This window comes from Aegilops tauschii, chromosome 2 (genome assembly GCF_002575655.3).
Source record: "Aegilops tauschii subsp. strangulata cultivar AL8/78 chromosome 2, Aet v6.0, whole genome shotgun sequence".
Taxonomy (NCBI): domain Eukaryota; kingdom Viridiplantae; phylum Streptophyta; class Magnoliopsida; order Poales; family Poaceae; genus Aegilops; species Aegilops tauschii.
In genome coordinates, this window is record NC_053036.3 from 132,774,894 (window position 1) to 132,780,872 (window position 5,979).

Genomic DNA, 5,979 nt, shown 5'->3' on the forward strand with positions numbered 1-5,979 from the left:
TGTACTTGTGGCGCAGCTCCGAAGGAGAAGGTTGCAGTCGACCTGCACCTCATCGTCCTTGCGGATATCAGCGTGTTTTGAACTTAGGCGAGTACTGGACTACAGCTAAGCCCCTGAGTGGGAGGGTTGCTCATTACTCGGTAAGATTTTTCAAACTTAGGCGAGTACTGGACTGCAGCTAAGCCCCCGAGTGAGAGGGTTGCTCACCACTCGGTAGGATTTTTCAAACTTAGGCGAGCACTGGACTGCAGCTAAGCCCCCGAGTGGGAGGGTTGCTCACCACTCGGTAGGATTTTTCAAACTTAGGCGAGTACTGGACTGCAGCTAAGCCCCCGAGTGAGAGGGTTGCTCACCACTCGGTAGGATTTTTCAAACTTAGGCGAGCACTGGGCTGCAGCTAAGCCCCCGAGTGGGAGGGTTGCTCACCACTCGGTAGGATTTTTCAAACTTAGGCGAGTACTGGACTACAGCTAAGTCCCCGAGTGAGAGGGTTGCTCACCACTCGGTAGGATTTTTCAAACTTAGGCGAGTACTGGACTGCAGCTAAGCCCCCGAGTGAGAGGGTTGCTCACCACTCGGTAGGATTTTTCAAACTTAGGCGAGCACTGGACTGCAGCTAAGCCCCCGAGTGAGAGGGTTGCTCACCACTCGGTAGGATTTTTCAAACTTAGGCGAGTACTGGACTGTAGCTAAGTCCCAGAGTGAGAGGGTTGCTCACCACTCGGTAGGATTTTTCAAACTTAGGCGAGTACTGGACTGCAGCTAAGCCCCCGAGTGAGAGGGTTGCTCACCACTCGGTAGGATTTTTCAAACTTAGGCGAGCACTGGACTGCAGCTAAGCCCCTGAGTGGGAGGGTTGCTCACCACTCGGTAGGATTTTTCAAACTTAGGCGAGTACTGGACTGCAGCTAAGCCCCCGAGTGAGAGGCTTGCTCATCACTCGGTAGGATTTCTCAAACTTAGGCGAGTACTGGACTGCAGCTAAGCCCCCGAGTGAGAGGCTTGCTCATCACTCGGTAGGATTTCTCAAACTTAGGCGAGTACTGGACTGCAGCTAAGCCCCCGAGTGAGAGGCTTGCTCATCACTCGGTAGGATTTTTCAAACTTAGGAGAAACGGATTCGTGGCTAAGCCCCCGAGTGAGAGGCTTGCTCACCACTCGGTAGGATTTTTCAAACTTAGGCGAAACAGATTCGTGGCAAAGTCACTCACTGGGGGATTTCAGACGCAAACAAAAGCTACAACAATCGTTTAAGAAGACTGTAAAGCTCTTGTCTTTGATAAACAAACTACAAAGGTATTTCTTATTACATCTCATCCGAATGAGTACTTAAGTATAAAAGGGGCGGAGCAGCTCCGCATTCCAAGCCCGTGGCTCGTCTTTCTGATGCTCGACATTGTAAAGATGGTATGCTCCATTGTGGAGAACTCTGGTGACAATGAAGGGACCTTCCCAAGCAGGGGCGAGCTTGTGTGGTTTCTGCTGATCCACTCGAAGAACCAAGTCTCCCTCTTGAAAGGCTCGGCCCCTCACGTTTCTGGCGTGGAATCGACGCAAGTCTTGCTGATAAATGGTCGACCAGATTAAGGCCATCTCTCGTTCCTCCTCTAGGAGATCGACTGCGTCCTGCCGGGCCTATTCTGCTTCATCTTCAGAGAAGATCTCGACTCGGGGTGCATTGTGAAGCAAGTCACTCGGTAGAACAGCTTCAGCTCCATAGACCAAGAAGAATGGAGTTCGGCCAGTCGACCGATTGGGAGTTGTCCTCAATCCCCAAAGAACTGATGGAAGTTCATCGACCCAGGCGCCTGCTGCGTGCTTGAGATCACGCATCAGTTGGGGTTTCAGTCCTTTGAGAATCAAGCCATTTGCTCTTTCTGCTTATCCATTCGACTGGGGGTGGGCGACTGAAGCATAGTCGACTCGTGTGCCTTGGGAAGCGCAGAAGGCTCTGAACTCATCAGAATTGAAATTCGACCCGTTGTCAGTGATGATGCTGTGCGGAACCCCGTATCTGAATGTCAACTCTCTGATGAAGCTGACGGCAATACTGGCTTCCAGATTCTTGATAGGCTTGGCTTCAATCCATTTGGTAAACTTGTCGACTGCTACAAGCACATGAGTGAAGCCGCTCCTACCAGTCCTCAGCGGTCCAACCATATCCAATCCCCAAACAGCAAAGGGCCAGACGAGTGGAATGGTCTTCAGGGCTGACGCAGGCTTGTGGGACATATTGGAGTAAAACTGACAGCCTTCACATTTGTCAACTATATCTTTTGCCATTTCATTCGCTCGTGGCCAATAAAATCCAGCTCGGTATGCTTTGGCCACAATGGTCCGAGAGGACGCATGGTGGCCACAGGTCCCCGAGTGGATATCGTTGAGGATTACTCGACCTTCTTCTGGCGTTATGCATTTCTGGCTGACTCCAGTCACACTTTCTCTGAACAGCTGTCCTCCTATCACAGTAAAGGCTTTGGATCGACGGACGATCTGTCGAGCCTCTTCTTCATCCTCTGGGAGTTCCTTCCTAAGGATATACGCAATGTATGGCACTCTCCAGTCGGGAGTGATGACCAAAACCTCCATGATAAGGTCGACCACGGCTGGGACTTCGACTTCAGTCGGATTTGTGGCACTCTTAGGCTGCGGGGGCTCTTCAGTGAAAGGATCTTCTTGAACTGAAGGTGTATGAATGTGTTCCAAAAACACGTTGCTGGGAATGGCTTCCCTCTTGGAACCTATCTTTGCCAAATCATCGGCTGCTTGTTTTTTCAGTCGGGGTATATGATGGAGCTCTAACCCCTCAAACTTCATTTCCAACTTCCTCACCGCATTGCAGTAACCAGTCATAGCTGGGCTTCTGATGTCCCACTCCTTCATCACTTGATTGACTACCAAATCTGAGTCGCCGTAGACCATGAGGCGACGGACGCCGAGTGAGATGGCCATACGTAATCCATATAAGAGTGCTTCATATTCCGCTTCGTTATTGGAGGAATCAAAGTGAATCTGGAGAACATATCTGAGCTTGTCTCCTCGGGGAGATACCAGTACCACCCCAGCACCGGAACCATTCAGCATCTTGGAGCCATCAAAGAACATGGTCCAGTGCTCTGAGTGGAATTGAGTCGACAGTTGCTGTTCGATCCACTCGGCGAGGAAATCTGCTATTGCTTGGGACTTGATAGCTTTCTTTGCCTCAAACTTGATATCCAAGGGAAGGAGTTCAATCGCCCACTTTGCCACTCGACCAGTTGCATCTCTGTTGTTTAGAATCTCTGATAATGGAGCGTCGTTGACGACTGTAATAGAGTGGTCAGAGAAATAGTGTGCAACCTTCTTCGTGGTCATATAAATCCCATAAACAAGCTTCTGATAGTGTGGATATCTCTGCTTTGACGGAGTTAGAACTTCAGAAACATAGTATACTGGGCGCTGAACCTTATAGGCTTTTCCTTCTTCTTCCCGCTCGACCGTAAGTACTGTACTGACAACTTGTCCAGTGGCTGCAATGTAAAGCAGTAAAGGCTCTTTGCTGATTGGGGCAGCAAGCACCGGCTGGGTGGAAAGCAGGGCTTTGAGCTCTACAAACGCTGCATCAGCTTCAGGAGTCCACTCGAACTTATCAAACTTTTTCATCAGTCGGTAAAGAGGCAATGCCTTTTCACCGAGGCGAGAAATGAATCAACTTAAGGCGGCCAAACAACCAGTAAGCTTTTGGACATCGTGCACACGCACAGGGCGTTTCATCCGGAGTATGGCACCCACTTTCTCTGGGTTAGCATCGATCCCTCGTTCGGAAATGAGAAAACCGAGTAATTTTCCGCCCGGAACTCCGAATGTGCACTTTGATGGATTAAGCTTGATATCATACCTTCTGAGGTTGGCAAAAGTTTCAGCAAGGTCAGCCAGCAGGTCGGAACCTTTACGTGACTTGACCACAATGTCATCCATGTATGCTTCCACATTCCGACTGATTTGAGTGAGTAAACACTTCTGAATCATCCTCATGAATGTGGCTCCAGCATTCTTCAAGCCGAATGGCATGGTGACATAACAGAAGCACCCAAATGGGGTGATGAAAGCTGTTTTTATCTCATCGGTTCCGTACAGTAGGATCTGATGATACCCGGAATAAGCGTCCAAAAAGGACAAGCGCTCACACCCCGCTGTCGAGTCGACTATTTGGTCGATGCGGGGAGAGGAAAGTGATCTTTCGGGCAGGCCCGATTGATATGCTTGAAGTCAGTGCACATGCGAAGTGAGTCGTCCTTCTTGGGGACCATGACAACATTGGCTAGCCACTCGGAGTGGTAAATCTCTCGGATGAACTCAGCTGCTAGGAGCCGAGCCACTTCTTCCCCGATTGCTTTTCTCTTCTGTACGGCGGACCGTCGAAGATGTTCTTTGACTGGTTTCACTTTTGGGTCGACTCGCAAACGGTGCTTAGCCAGCCCCCTGGGAACACCCGGCATGTTAGAAGGTTTCCATGCAAAGATGTCCCAGTTCTCACGGAGGAACTGGATGAGCGCTTCTTCCTATTTGGAGTCGAGTGTTGTCGAAATGTGAGTCGGAGCAGCATTGGGATCGGTCGGGTGAATATGAATCGGCTTCGTTTCACCAGACAACTGAAATGCTGAATCCGTGGCAGGCTTCTTAGCTCGCAACAAATCACTCGGATATGCATTCTTTTGATATTCCTGCAATTCCACTACTGCCATTTGCGCATCGGCGATCTTTGAGCCCTTCTGGAAGCACTCTTCTGCCTTCTTCCGATTGCCGGTGATAGTGATCACTCCTTTAGGACCAGGCATCTTCAATTTGAGGTACACGTAGCATGGTCGAGCCATAAAACGTGCATAAGCCGGCCTGCCCAGAATAGCATGATAAGCACTCTGGAAATCGACGACTTCAAACGTCAACTTTTCTTTGCGGTAATTCTTGGAATCACCAAAAATCACATCGAGGGCGATCTGGCCGAGTGACTCAGCCTTCTTGCTAGGAATAACCCCATGGAAACTCATATTGCTTTCACTGAGTCTGGACATCGGAATGCCCACTCCTTTCAAGGTCTCTGCATACAGTATATTCAGGCCACTGCCACCATCCATCAGAACCTTAGTCAACCGAGTGCCTTCGACAACTGGGTTGACCACCAACGCTTGCCTCCCAGGGGTGGCTATGTGTGTCGGGTGATCAGACTGGTCGAATGTAATGGCAGTCTGAGACCACTTCAAATAACTGGGCGTCGCCGGAGCGACCATGTTCACTTCTCTGTTGATGACTTTCAGTCGACTCTTGCTCTCAACATCAGCAAAAATCATCAGAGTGGAATTGACGTGGGGGTAACCATCATCGTCCTCTTCCTTATCCTCAACTTTGTCCGATTCTTTCTCCTTTTCTTTGGGCTGTTTTTCTCGGAACTTCTGGATTAGGAGCCGACACTGTCGAGTGGTATGTTTCGGGTAAATGAGATTACCCTCCTCATCTTTTTTGGTGTGAATGTGACATGGTAAATCCAACACATCATTTCCATCTTGATCTTTTACTTTCTTGGGGTTCCATGGCCCTTTGGGCTTCCCCTTGAACTTTCCTTGAGTCACGGCTAAGGCCTCTCCGGGAGCAGCTGGCTCGGCTTTGCGCTTCTGCTTCCAACTGGAGTTCCCTCCCCCGGTTTCGTGGGCGGCTGTTTTGTGCTTGCCACTCCGAAGCCGATCCTCCTCTTCACCATTAGCATACTTGGTGGCAATTTCCATCATTCGACTCAGAGACATATCTCCGGTCCGACCGAACTTCAGATTCAATTCTTGATACTTGACGCCTTCCTTGAAGGCACAGACTCCTTGGTGATCAGACGCATTCTCCATCGTGTGGTGCAACGTGATCTATCTTTGGATATAATCCCTCAAAGTTTCATTCGACTTCTGCACACAAGATTGTAGCTCTGTTAGCCCTGTTGGCCGTTTGCATGTACCT